Genomic DNA, 15421 nt, shown 5'->3' with positions numbered 1-15421 from the left:
CATGTTGTGATGGAAAAAAGTATTTATATAAGTACAGGAGGTGTGCATTTCTTCATATTCTGTGTCATATGTTGTCACTGTCACATGCAAAGTTTCAGCATTACTGAAAGCTCAAATGAAAAAAATAATAATAGCAGGCTGTTTGGATCCCTGTTTGGAGAGAAGTTCTAGATGCAAGTAGTAGCTGTAGAGTTTGAGGCAGTCCAGTGTGAATGTGATTGGAATGTTAGAAATAAAAGAATGAAGCATGATTTTTCAGATGCTATTGTTCTAGGCAAAGGTTTTGTTCTGTATATCCTCTTAATTTATCAGTGCTACTTTTTATATGTGAAATACTCCAAATTCCTGATTATTAAAACAGAAAATCATTTTATGGTTAACTTTAGAACACTATAAACTTGTAATATGTATGAAAAAAAGCTTTCTGAAAATAGGCCTTTTTATATATTTTAAGTGCTATTGGTTATATACAATCAGTATCATTTCCATATGTTTCATGCATATTACTTTTGAGTATATTGGCTTTGCAAAGCTGTGGGAGGATAATTTATCATGTTTGCTGATACATACATCAATGAAATTGCTAAGGTGCCGTTGAAAACTCATTGTCTGTGCTAAAGCTAGGAAGACCTATATCTTAAATTTTATGTTAAATGCTCAGGACATCTGATCAGTTTTCCACTGTAGTAGAAAGGAAAGAACCTTTTCATATGTGATCCGAAGAAACCAAATGTGAAACTAAATGAGTAGAATGAACATGGATGCCCAAAACGTTTTTAGAACTACTATTCAACATGCAATCAAAATTTCCATGCAATCTAAACAAATAAATTTGTCTTATAACATGTTAGTCCAGTAGCAGCTATAATAAATGCCATGAATCCCATGAATCTGCATCTCACTTGTAGATGTTAAGAGAGATTAAAAAATTAAGGAATGCATTCTATATCACAAGTCAAAGAGGGAAAAAAAAAATGTACAGAAAAATAAAATCTAATATTCTGCTTTAAAAGTTGGTATGGCGTTTTGTAATGATTAAACAGTTTTTAAGATACATGATGACCTTATTCATCATAATCTATTTTATTTGCAGATTACTGGGCTCATCTGAGACTCACCAGCATAACACCAGAGAGAAAGCTGAAGGTAAGATGAAACATCTGACAGCTTCTATCTATAATGGGATCCATATATCGTATTGGTGATTTTTAAATGACACACAGTTATCTAGCTGACAGAATAGAGCATAACTACAAAATTACAAGAGGCCAGTATGTGCTCAGTATGCAATGCCCTATTGACTTAACCCATTCTCAATAATTTTTGCTGCTGTATCTAATTTACTATTGTTGCAATAACAGTGTGGGTCAAAATAATATTTTATATTACATTTACATATATATAGGATAAATGGGTGTAGTGTTAACTTTAGCTTATGTGAGTATTTTATCCAGGAAAAAAGATCTAGGTTGATAAAGTTTTCTTTCTCTATGCTTTACTGTGTTACCAAAAAGTATTTTCAAGAGTATAACATAATTGAATAAATAATGAAATTCACAAAAGGAGCTTTTAACTCTCTTCTGAGAGTTCTCTTTAGTTTAATAACTTGAAAATGCCATTTGTATCCAGGACCTAGACTCAACTGAAGGTATGTCAGGAGAGTACCATATCCCTGCAGCTGTTGGTGCCCACTCAGAAGTGTTTGTATTTGGCAGTGTTTTGGTTGTAACCATATATTAGTCAGTCTGATCAGTACTTGCATAGCAACTGTATTGAATCAATTAAGTACCTGGTTATTTTTTTTTTCTTTAGTTATAGTTGAGTGTTGTTTGTGGTTTGTTTTTTTTTTTTTTCTTAATGGTAGCTGAAGTTGGATCTTTGAAAGCTTGTGAACCTCACAAAAAGGGTTCGTGTAAAACCATATTCGGCATCTTGTGACACCAAATGGGAAGTGTGTTCTTCTGTATGACTACAAAGGTTTTAGTATAGCTATCAAATGCATGTTCTGCTCATTAATGTTTGTACAGTATCCTGCCTTAAAAGAGCTACAGTTTCCTAGAGCAAGTCATTCAGAATTCGACTACACTCTTCAAGTTTAATGGGTTGAGCTCTTTGAGTTCCCTACCTCCTCCTGATTGATGGTTTGTTTCTTCTTTTAATACAAAATTCAGTAAAATTTCCAACAGTGAAAATGGTCTTTTAATTATAAAACACCAGCGTGTGGGAGTGATTCAATTTACACATCAGAAAAGTTCAGTTACTTGACCATAATTTATTTTTGTGCTGATCATTTACAGACCACAGATTCTTTTTTTTTTTTTTTTTTTTTTTTTTTTTTAAACTCTCTCCCCTTTTTACTTGCTCTACATGTGAAAGAATAAAAGTCTCAGTATCCTGGAAAAGGCTTTAGATATTGTATTGCATGATCCCCAGAACTGGACTGGACTTCATTATCAGGATTTTTTATTTTTTTTTTACCAGCTTTTCCTCTTTTTCATCTTCTAGCTGTGTTGTCATATTTAATTTAAATGTGTTCTGTAATTGCTGAGTTTTTTCTTGAATCTGACAAAGGAACAGTTTCAGTAAGGTAGAGTTAAGTGATCTCATCTGTGGGACTGTGAGAATTAGAGGCATTGGCTGAAAAATATAAACTTGCAGTTCTAGTGTTGCACACAGTGTAAGTGACTTGTGTAACCTTTTCTTTGGGATGCTGCTCCAGCCCTTAATCTAGTCTCTAGGAGGACGATAACATGGCTGCGTCTTAATAAATTAATAAGTAATAGGGATAATTAGTGCCGAAAGAAATGTCCGGGTGAACTGGAAGTTTCAGTGTACTTTCTCTATGTAATATTGTTCTTTATTGTTTCATTTTCAGAACACAACTTAATACTTGCATTGTTTTGTATACAGGCTTCTAATGACAAATAATTGAAAGTAAAAAATCAGAATACTCTTTAATGGATTTAAAATACAAGTACTTAAATGTATGTTCTTACATCTGTTTTCTTTCTAATGAAATACATTTGTGAACCTAGCTGAGAGTTATCAGAATTCTCTTTCTAGAATGAAGAAAGTAACTGTAGTTGATAGGGAAATATATATATAATTTATTCAAAGTTGTACATATAAATTTAACATTTAGCTGAGTACTTAACAATATTTCTTGGTTGTCTGTTTGCAATACATACACAAAGGCTATATGAATGCTACGGAGATACACTTTTGCAATTTCTTTGACTCTTGGGCGTGTAATTTAGTCTGTTTTTTCAGAAGGGCTGTATGAATGCCACTTAAAAAAAGGCAAATTACTGTGAGTGATTTCTTCACGTTCTGTTCAGCTATTTGAAAGGTGTTTCTCCTTTTTACCCAGGACTAAGCGTTAAGGCTGTATTGCTAACTTGAATTTGTGTTTTGTAGTGTTTGTAAGGTTTTGTAGTATCTGTACCTGCTGCTAAACATTTGCATATTTAGCATATACTTTTCTGTAGAAACAGAAATATATTCCCAGATTGGATTTATGATATGAGACTAACATATGCTCATGAAACTAAGATAAAATGTTACCTTCCATTGCCCATGTAGTCATTACAGGTTATAATTGGATCTGTGTGGTTTAACAGTATTGAATTGCCTCTACCTCAGCTTTTTGCTAAGTCACCCATACCTTCCTGGGCTCATGTCAGTAAAGGGAACAATTCAAAGCTCTATGGACAGAAATGTTTAAGACCAGAAAATACAGTAATGGGTTATTCCAGGGTCCGGTTTAATGTTCATACAGACATGCCTCTTAATATCAAAGTACACTCGACATTTACTTCCAGGAGCTAATGTTTAAAATTCTGTATGATCTCAGATGTGTGCCTATCACCTGACTGGTATGTTCTGCTAAGTGAATGTTCACATACATGATCTCACAGATCATGATACATTTTACTCTTCCTGTACAAAAACCAAACAAACAAAACAAAAAAGCACTGTATATACCGTTGTGTTTTTTTTCTTGGTTTTCCATACAAGTATTAATCAAGCCCCTCTGTTCCTCTGCATCAGTATTACTGAAGCCTGTCCAGGAAAATGCAACTTCATTTGTGTTATATGCATTTTTTTTGACATCCATAGAATTTTTTGTTTAGTAGAAAGGGTTTGTGGTGACTTGAGTCTGTAGTATTTGCTTTTTTTTACTGAAAGTGGAAAACTTCTGTTTCTATGCCCTTTTCAATACCACATATCTCTCTTGTGAGCAGTAGCTCTAAATGGCATAGAATTGCCTAAAGAGAAAGGATTGCTTTTTAGCAGCTTGAATAGTTCTGGGAGGATGGATTAGGGCCAAGGTTCTCCTCTCGTAGTAGAATGCCAGTGTTCTGATTTGCTTGTCAAGGGAAATTTCTCTGTTTTGAGCATTCTTGGCCATTGGTAATTTGGTGTACCCCCAGTGTACAGCCTCTTTAAAATCCCTGTTTGAGATGTGTTAATTTATGAGTTCAGTGTCTGAAGTCAATTAATACAGTACCTGTTAGTTCCTAGTTTGTTATCTTCATAATCAGCATTATACTGTTAATGAGAAGTGGTCGGAGCTGTTTGATTAGAAATGAGCTTCATTTTATCAGGTCATTAAGCAGTTCCCGAGCATATATCTACCTTAACCCATTTAACAGCAGCATAAATGAAGAGATGCCTCCTTTGTAAACCTTAGATGTCTTCAGGTGCAAAGTAACTGCTAAAAGATTATTTTGCCACATGAACAAGATCCTGAATCTCCTGGGTTTCCAGCAGAAAGTGGAAGTTAGCCTTACTCTTGAGCCCCAATGCAACCTACTGGCATGTGCACAGCATGAGATGAGCTGTAGAGCTCAGGCTTTGTTTCGTCTAGGTAAGACTGACCTTCCATATCAAGGGATTCAGCATGAAATATTCTGGGTGTTCTGAAAAATATAAAAGCGTTCTTTTCCTGGAAGACTGAAAATTTACCTTTGTCCGTAGGAACAGTTTGTGTGTTTATTGGTTGAATTCTCCTATGGAGTATTTGTGGGCAAAATCAGGAACTCCCTTTTAGAGAAGCAGAGCAATGGGGAAAACACTGTGCCTAGGGAGGTGCAACATCTGTTGGTTGTGTCCAGGATTTTCAATGCTAACTGTTATGACACGGTATTGTAGAACTTGCTTTTAGTTCTGGAGTTTTTTGGCATTAGCACGTATGTTGTTCACTCCAGAATAAGAGAATAAATATCATAGGTAGTAAATTCTAGAAGACACTGCCATTTCTAGTCTGTAAAATTTTATACTAACTTGGCATTAGAAAAATAGTGTTTTACTTTCTGTGTAGAAACCCAGTTTCTTTTTCCAAGAATAATATTTTCTCTGACATAGAAATTGGGTTTTCTCAGATATTGTGGGTATAACTGAACTAGTAAGGTCATGTTTTCTGAATAGTGCATTAGATGAAAAAGAATAGGAACTCCTTTAAAAGAACATTCTTTTGTTCCCCATGTTTGTGTATACTGTTTGTCACTCGCATGCCAAAATAGAAGGGGAAATAAAAATCAAAGATTTTGTTTCTTGAGCGTCATAATAAATAATGTTGACAGTTTCTCTCTTGCAGCATGGTAATGACATCTCCAGAAGTAGTAGAGCAGATGCTTTGAGATGCCATGAGTTTTGCAGCCTTTTCATTTTAAGATGCTCAATTATTCTTGAACCACTGCACTATTGTTTCAAAGAATATTTTCTTCCCTTCAAAAACCCTTTCTCATGGTTTATTATGGTTCTTTGAACTACTTTTAAGGCTTATTTGTGGTAGAATTCGTACCATAATTTTTATACTTAGTTTTTTGAATTCATCTAACCTGAATAGCCCAAGGGAGATAAATCAGGAAGCATAGAAATCAAGCAAATGTGAAGCTGGTTCTTGAAGCTGAACCAGAAGCAAGTGTAACTCAATTTGTCAGTGAGAATTTCTAGTGAGAGAACAAAGAACTTGATTTTTATTCTTTTTAATATTCTGTCTTTTTTTTATGAGAAAGCTGTGATTTGTGCACTTTCTGTGTACAGTAAGAATCAACATTTGAGGGGCAGATTTTTGCTGAGTCTATGTAGATTTAAATGCATGTATAAGAAGGGATGTGATTTCCTGAGACGAAGATTTGACCTCAAGATCTACTGTGATGTGCTTTCGAAGAGGCTTAAGAGACATTTTCTTTAATGAATAGGGATATTTTAATGCATTCTCTTCTGAGCAGATGGCAAACTGGTCTCAGATTCAATTGTCATCCAAATCCTTTTCTCCAGCATATGACAGGTACCAAGAAGAAGCAGTGATCTGGCTCATTGTGCTTTGGACTACTGTCCAAGTCATATTTTTCCACAGAACTCATTTTTACACTGTAGTAAGACAGAGGAAGATGAACAAACTCTGTATGAGTGTCGATGAGATGGTAATTGACCTGATAATCTTTTAATGGGGGGAAAAAAGGTCAGGTCATTTGGATGATACACACCAACGAACCAGGTAGAACTCATTACAAAATTAGGAACTGGTTAGTTATACATAGACTTTCTGAGAACTGTTCAGTAGTATATAAATTAATGGTAAGTACCAAAATGTGGATGCAGAAAACAGATGTAGAATATGTGATTCGTATTAAAATTTTAATACCATTGATAATGGCTGTGTCAGAGACTATAAAAACAGTGTAAAATACGTTTCATTTATTCACTTGCTATCAATCACACAGGTTGTGCTGTTTTATGTACGTGTAGAGATCCTCAGCAGGGTCCTGCTGAATACTGAAAAAATCACCAACAATTACAGCTCCATCTGTGTAAAGCTAAATGTGAAGCCTGAGGTGTACCATATAAAAATCAATCCCAGTTTGTTTTTTTAAACAAAACTTTGATATGGAGTATTTCACATCTCTTTTGCCAGAATCAATGTGAACTATGCTGTGTTTTTATTTGAGTTTTCAAAAAAGAAAAAAAAAAGTGTGATTGCTTTTCTCTAATCTGCTTTAAACAATTGACAAAGGTACTTATGTATTTAATTGTTGAAATTGAACCTGATGTAAGAGACAGTGCAAGCTACCTTACACAAATATGTAAAAGATAGGTTAACAGTGTCTTAATCCAGGAGCTCCGGGTGAGACCTTGCAGGTATTCCTATTGCTGACTACATATTTATAGTGTGGAAAAAAGTCTAATCTCAGCTGTAAGTGCTGAGAATTACATGTCATTTTCCTTAGAGCAATAAATGTTCTTTTGTCTGTCTAGATTTATCCATATGTTTTGTACATTAATTCCTAACAGTGCTGCTCTATGTCACTAAAATATCAAAATCTAATCAGTCAGATGGCAGTAAATGGAAAAAAAATAGAAATTCATAGCAAAGATTAGTGATGTCTAAAAGTGGTTTATGGGTCCTAGTGGGATTCCTCCTTTTTTAACAACAAAGTGCAGAGTGAAAGAATATGCACAGCTTACTTTGTCTTCCTACTTCTTTTGATCTGAAAGAACAATCAGATAAGGCTGATTTCTGAAGACAGTTCAGAATGAACATATTTCAGTTGCCCCCAATGATAACCATCACTGTCAACAGGAGGCATTGCAGGTACTGACACTAGAGCCCTAAATGTTCAGATACTGAACATTTTATCTTTTATTTTAAAAACTACTGCTGGGAACTCTCTTTATAGAATGCAATGGATGATGAGTATTTAGAAGAAGAATGAACCCTGAAGGAGAATAAAGCGCAAGCCTCAGAGATTGTCAGTGAACACCAGAAGGACAGAAAAATTTAAGGTTAAAGTGGAAAATTTTGTACACACAGAAAATCTGAAGCTGTGGAAAATGGAAGAAAAAAAAACCTCAGGACTTACAGGCTAAAAAATAAAAGAATTTAGGGGCCCTGGCCGCAGTATGTATTTGTCCAGTTCAGTGAATCACTTTGCACTCTGCGAGATTTCAGGTAAAATAGTACTTTTTCATAAGAAATGCTCAAAATCAGAATATATTGGGGTGCTAATAATAAAAAATGAGATATCTGGATTAATTTAGTGCATAGCTAACATTCTTAATCTGTGGAATTCTAATAAATGCCATTAGTCCCTTTAGTTTACAACCTTCATCTCTAAAATTCTGAAGAAAATATTCATTTTTTGGCATATTGTGATGAGTTATGTTTTGCGTGACTCTTGTAAACCTATTTAAGCATTCTGTAGTGTATTGAGATAGCAGATCACTCACAAATGTATGCTAACATTTTTCAGATGTAAAGGTATTTATGTCCTGAATGCTGTGCAACACTGATGATCCTCTTTGAAGCTAGCAGTTACTGTATTTATCACTGTCTAAGTTAGTAACTGCTAGTTCAATGCACTGCAAAACTAGCATAACGTATACTATTATCACTCTTAATATCACATCAAGGATAACTAAATTTGAATGAGAACATGTAAATGAATTCATAATTAGAGGTTTTTAGTGTGCTTATCACTACCACCGCAGCTTAAAAATGTGCCTGGAAAATTGCACGTTATTTCTCATCTCGCCCCTCTTCACACAGTTTGTTCTGGCCACCATACATCGATAAGACATTTAAACACACTGACTGCTGTCCTCATTTTACAACATTATCATTGCTGTTTTCTTGTGTTTTGGATGATGTTCTTCATCTCTTTTTCTTCTATTCATAAATGAGGCAGAGATGGTCAGTACCAGAGCTCTTGAAGATCATAAATAATAGGAGCTCTGTTGCTGTACGTGTGTCCCTAGCATCTGATCAGGCTTGTCAGGTGGTGCTCAGTAAGTTTTTCCTGAGTGCTTTTGAAGGTCCTAGACTCTGAGGAGGCTTCTAGATAAAGGTCTTTTCTCTTCTTCCTCACCTACAATATGTTGTGTTGTTCCTTGACACTTAACCATTTTCTATTGTGTGAGGAGTGCATGTGTTTTTAAAACACATCAGTATGTCTCTTCGTTTTGGCTATAACTTTAGCCACTCTTGAGGCAGCTGCACACTTTCCTTAGTGTACAGGAATGCATCCTTCACCCCCACCCCTGGGTTTCCTTAGTTGGTAAGTCACTGTCAGTTCTTTTGCCCAGCAGGGAAAATGTGATGCCATCTCTCTTCCATATATTTCTCAAAACAGGTGAAGGTCTTCCCAGGCAAGGAAAAGGAAAGGCCAGTGAAGTCAACAAGTACTAAATGACTTTTGGGTGACCCGGTGTGTATGCCTCTGATGTTCTTTTTCCTCAGCACCCAGCAATAGTGTCTGTTAGATGATATTCTAGGAGTTTTACATGGAGAGCTTTACATAATATGAACATAATTACTTTGCACACTGCTCCAAAATGTTGCATTGGTGACAGGTGTGAAATGTGACTTCTCAGTTAGGTAACTTCAGTTAATATTTTCAAATGGAAAAGCAACATTCTATGTGGGGAAAAAAAAATCACTTTGGCTTACTGTATTTTGCTAAATAGTTTCTACATAGATATATGAAGGCAATTGAAAAGCTATATAAAACTCATGTATTGCAAATATCTGTAAACTGTAAGATAGATGTTACATAGAGTTAATTTTGTGATGGTGAAACACATACTGAACACAGAGGCACTTAAACTGTAAATCCAATGTGAATGTTCTCTTTACACAAATGTGATTTTTAGACAGCCGGACTCTTCAGAACTTTGATTTGTGTATATTGGGCAGATAAGCATGGCCATCACTCTGCAGTCCCCCTCTATCAAACATGTGCTTTTAGGTTATTGGAGATAGAAACCATACGGCTGGCTATCATGAATCCAGAGAGCTCTATCTTACATTTAAAGTAGGTAGAACAAAAACCTGATGCAGAAGGCAGAAATATTTTTCCCGTATGTGTTCCCCTAAGAAATATAAAAGCTCTCTTTATACTTCATGTAGCAAGTTTTTGTCAATGACACTGATCTAAAAGACCACCTTGCTGACTTTTGTTTCACAATGACTGGAAAAACCTACACATCACTTCTATTTTTTTTATGTAAAGCTATACAGCGTTGACAGATTCTGTAGTCCTTCTGTGACAGGACAGTATGAAAACCTTTCTTTCCGTGCCTACTGAAGAAATCATTGGGGTTAAATGACAGGGCTCTACCAGTGATTTTTCTGTCACAGAGAACTGTAAATTGCAGCCTGTCTCCAGGATAGTGTTTAGACACATTCTGAGATTAATGGTTTTGCATAGACACTTTGGACTTCAAATGATTTTGAGATAAGCTCCATCAAGAAGATTCTCCCAGTCTGAACTCAACTGAAAGTGCTTTGTATTTCAGTGACGCTTATACAAAACTTTGTTGGTACAAAACAGACAGTATGTTATAAAATGAAATGACATCTCTTATGTTCCATACTACAGAAAATTTTCATCTCCAGCTGAACTCTTTGTGACAGATTTTATTTTTCTTGTATAGTAGCTCTTAGCAGTTTTCAATAACAGACAGCGATGAGGCATTATATTTACATTATTGAAAAGCCTGTACTTTTCCCTTGAAGGAGCATAGCTGGCAAGGAATGCCAGTACCCTAAATGAGAGAAGAGGAATAAAATTCTTACCTTACTGAAGGTGTAAGAGCCTAAGAAAGCATCTCAGTTTGGGAATGTGCTAATTCATTCACTTTTCCAAACCTCAGCAGATAATTTGTGTTCTGCAGTAATCAATGAGATAATGCAGGAATAGTGACAGGACAAATATAATAATTAGACTTATTTTAATGTAATTGAAAGGCAAGTGTTTATCAAAAAAACAAAGTAAATATAGAAGTGTATTTTACAAATAGTCAGTAGTTGCTTGGTTTAAAAAAAAAAAAAAAGAAAAAGAAAAAGAAAATACCTGTATTATCTATCAATTTTCAGATCTTCTTGTGTACTAAACATGTACTAAACATGAACATGTACTAAAAATGCTATGGATTCTGGAGAATTTTGCATGGGCAGATGCAAAAGCAGTGTCAGAAACACATAAGAACCAATGTAACAAGAGTGTGAAATGTTGTGTCTTTGTTACCAATAACCCCTAGTTAGCACACCCTGCCTCTGTCAGGATATATAACGGCTAGGAGGGACAATCACTCTTTATTAACCGAATGCACCCCGTGCACCCTGTGGCCCTTCTTATAGGCTGCAAGCTGAAATCGGAATTTTCCTCTCAGGAGACACCAGATTGGTTCTCTGTTCACCTTAGCATTGGTGCTATTTTTTGACCTCGAGTTTCAAGAGTTGTATCATACAACACAATGAGAATTAAAAGGTCTTTTCAGGGGGGAAAAAAAAATAGTAGGACTTGTTATTTTACAAATGATGTACTTAGAATTGTTCAGACATTTATAGAAGCATCTTCATGATTTTTTAATTTCAGTGTTTAAGCATTACAAATAATATTTTTGAGTCTTGCTTGTAGTATTTGAGGCTGAAGCATTGATTGTGATATACAGAAAACTAAGGTGAAGAAAAAAGAGATGGGTTTGAACAGCAGGTCACAAGTTTATGAACTTAATGTAACCCAGCAATAAGTGGTTTCTGAGCAGGGAGCTACAGGACTCCTTCCATAAAATTCTATAGCAAATGTAGTGTCTTGGGTCAACCTGAATGTGCTTGGGGCATTCCTGCACCTCCCACAGGTAAAGAAGTTATAAACTGGCCACTGCCACTAACACAGCTTTAACATCTGAAATTGGAAGGGCCGGAGTCCACTAGAATGCATGAAAATTCCCACTTCTGGTGGCAAACCAACTGAGGCTCTACTCACAGTGACTACATACCTCAGACTGCTGGTTGTTAGCAGCCATATTCTTTAAATCCATTAAAATAAAATGTCTGTGCTTCAGTGATGTTGAACATGTTGTTTTGACATAGAGGTGAGGCCATCTTTCAGGAGCCAGTTTCATGTTACTCAGTGTGCTGGATTCCCTCCTTCAGAAATTGAATTGTTATAATGAGGCAGGCTACTACTGTTTTCAGTCACTGAATGCTGGATAGGCATGCAAGTATTTAAAAATAAATAAAAGGCAATCCAAACCCCTATGTTAGACATTAACGTCAAAAACATTTCCATTATAATAGTTAAACTTGTATGTTTTAAGACAGGTATGGGATACTCTTGCCAATTTTTTTTAAGAACCAGAGCCAAGGTTTATAAAAAATAGGATAAACAAATAAACGTATGTAGAAAGCCTATTCTGAATGTAATTAGTACATGCCACTTGCAAATGTCAGCAGTTATTTTTAGTGGAGAGCATTTGTAAGATCTGACAGACAGCTCTTGAAATGTCAGGAGGATAAGAGGAAGTGTAGCACAAGCCAGATACGTATACTAATATGTTAGAGGCTGGTAATAGTGAGTCCATCCTTCCTTCTTTTTCTTTTTTTGAAAGTCAGGATGGAGCTGTCTTGAAGCCAAAATCTCATAGATCCATCATAGTTCCCTTCCAATGTCATAGGCATTGAGCGGACACAACAAAATGATTTGAGTTTTGGAAACAAACTCTAGTTACATATAGTTTGAAGAAACAGGCTTTTTCTCCCTTTCCCCTTGCTCATAAACAGATTGGTATTGTTTAAAAGTATATTGCACTCAACTTTAAGAAAGGTGTGTTACACTTATGTAGCTTCCTTTTAGATGTATTAATCAGCAAAGTAGAAAGTATACATATTATTGTCCATATACATATGAATACATATTCAAGCCTTACTGAAAATAATAGGGGGAAAGAGTAGCTCTTTAACAGTGCTGTTCACAAGTTCATTAACTGTCCTGTTCAATGCTGTTGTCATATCACTTGACACAGAAATAAATGTAGACTTGTCATGTGCACTTTGTTTTCACAGTGAAAGGTGGATTGGGTTTGAATTAAGCAATACTTCAAGTATATCCTTCTCGTGCACATTGATAGTTTTCTCCTCTCTCATTAATAACCTTTATTATATCTCAGCTTCTGTGTAACTAGGAAACAAACTGAGTCTTTACTGTTGCAAAACTTTTTATCTATTAGGATTCCATTCTTTAACATGTTTTTTTTCTTTTGTGCGTGATCGAGTAATGCTTTTATCTTAGTAAACGTTTTGCACATGGATTTAATATCTCCAAGTCCAAGCATGATGTTTTCACTTGGAAGCTTGTAGGTTTTTTTTTCTATATTGGTTATTGGGTTTCTAGTTCATGTTGCAAAGTTCTTTGCCTTACATGCTGATCAGAGCAGGTGCCATCACATCAGAACTCAGTCCCATGGAAGTAATACAATTTTAAGGTCTCTTTGGGAGTACCCCAAACTTTGGCTTCAGTAGGAAAAGAAAGCTTACCATTCCTTTCCTATTATCTTGTCATTAATTATTGGGCAGAGGAAGTATGTCTCTATGGAGCTAACTACTATTGAATAATTTTAGAAACGTAACATACTTTTGCTTCCTTGGTTGTAGAAAATGTTATTTTTATTCTTTAAAAGTATATCATATTATATAAAATTATAGTGAGATTTGGAGATAAAATGGACCTCTCAGGTACACAAATGGCACTTTAGTTCTCAAGATACATCTCTCAGTCTTCTGTGGCAGTGCATTTTCTGAAAAATGAAAAGAAAGGATATATTTTTTTGAATAAAGCATTGTAAAGTATACATTAAGGAGTTGTTGGGCAATAGAGCTATATTCTTCACCTGAATCCGCTGAGAACCTAAAGCAAGATACTTAAAAGAATTTAAAGGTAGCATACTGAGTAGATCTAGCTACCAAGAAGGATGGACAAGAAACCATCACTTATTAAAGCATGTTGTCCTAGTAAATAAATCAGAGGAGATTAATTAAGGGGGATACAAGTGATAGAAGACATCACATGGTATTCATACAAAGGCTCCAAAAACTGTTAGCCTAGAATGCTTTTATTTGCCTTCCTATTTTGAGTACTGAGTAGGTCATGATTGCAAAATACAAATATTTACAAGATAGGCTTCTGTAATATGAATATGAATGTGTTGTTATGAGGAACAGAGAGGCTTAGAGATAAGAATTTCTTCTTTTTCTGCCCAATATATCTTTTCTAGTTTAACTTGAGTTATAAACACACCTTAGAATCAATAGCAATCAATCTGAACAAAAGGTATTGTTATCCTCAATAGAAAAGTTCCTGGAGACATTTTTAATACCCAAGTTTGCAGAATTTTTAGAGTGTACACAGAGTACACATTATAATTTAGCAGATTGGTTTTCAAGGCAGTTGGCCAACAGCAAATCTTTGAGCCTAATAGAACAATAACATTCCTGTTCCATTTGCTTCTAACATTGCTGTTCCATTTGCTTCTCAGCACAGTGGGTATACATTGCCGACATGCAGAATACTTGGCTTTTCTTCTCAGGAAGTTCTGACACTGCTAATAACTTGGTAACAGAACAATTAAGTATGAATATAATGTTATTTAGCTTGTCAAGCAAAAGACACACAGGATCATTTTAACTCCCAAAAGAATCAGGATTGTAAAAGTGTCTGAGAATGCACTTGTTCAGTCCACTTGCCTGCTGTGGCTACTCATGGCAGTCTTTATTACAATTCTATTTTTGTTGATTTTGAGGAACTAGAAAAATTTAGTTCAAGTAGACAGTACACTGGTTCCTTCTAAGATGTCAGATACCTACTTTATCATAGCGAGAAAGTGACAGTCAATTCAAACCAGAATTTATTGGGAACATTAAGAGCTGGAAGGGCTTTGGCTAATCACTGTAATGTCCCCAACAAATGGTAAATGAAAGCATGAGGAAATTGAGTTAACACAAGTTAAAAGTTCAAATACTTACTGAATTACATTAAAAAAAAAACCTATGACCTAATTAAATTATCTGAACCCGTTCATTTCAGTCTGTCCTGTTATACTTGTGAATACATATAACAGTATTTTCTTAGATTCAGAACAGTCAACAGGTTTAGCATGCATCAGACAAAAAGCCAATGAATGAGATCAAAGGATGAATTATTTATTGATGTGCAATATTCTGAATAGTTGTGCTCAATGGTGAGGAGAGTTTTGCACTGAGCTTGTTTATACTCTTCATATTTGTAATTTAAAAAAATCAGAGTTATCCCAGCTACAGTACATGGATAAAAAATTGCATGTTGCTTTGCTCTTTTCTTTATGGAGTTTGTGTAGGGAAAAATCTGGAGAGTCTGAAGTAGGAAGCAATGCATTTATGCCCCTAGACATGTATTGCAGATATGCTGATACACTACACCTTAAAATTGTGAAAGGTGTATTGATGGTTTATGCACAATTACTCTACTCCACAAACACCATTTTAGATGCCTAGATTTTATCATAATATATAACATCTAAAATAATGTTTTTGGAGTTTGTGTTATCTCACTGGAATCATCTTTCAGTTATTTTTTTTTTTTCCTCCTTTAACTTAAAA

At 35.1% G+C, this 15421-nt stretch overlaps 1 protein-coding gene across 1 annotated transcript in view; it reads left to right on the top strand.

Moving 5' to 3' along the window:
- TENM3 (teneurin transmembrane protein 3) overlaps positions 1–15421 on the top strand; it is a 469784-nt gene that overhangs the window by 29744 nt on the left and 424619 nt on the right. Inside the window, exon 2 of the mRNA XM_042870719.1 lies at positions 1094–1146. The gene's annotated coding sequence lies outside the window, so the exon portion shown is untranslated. The remainder of the gene's footprint in view (positions 1–1093; positions 1147–15421) is intronic.

The sequence above is a fragment of the Lagopus leucura genome, unplaced genomic scaffold (assembly GCF_019238085.1).
Source record: "Lagopus leucura isolate 7727_CA_CO unplaced genomic scaffold, USGS_WTPT01 Super-Scaffold_100004, whole genome shotgun sequence".
NCBI lineage: Eukaryota > Metazoa > Chordata > Aves > Galliformes > Phasianidae > Lagopus > Lagopus leucura.
The sequence above is the reverse complement of the archived record's forward strand: the minus strand, read 5'-3'. Positions and strand labels throughout refer to the sequence as shown.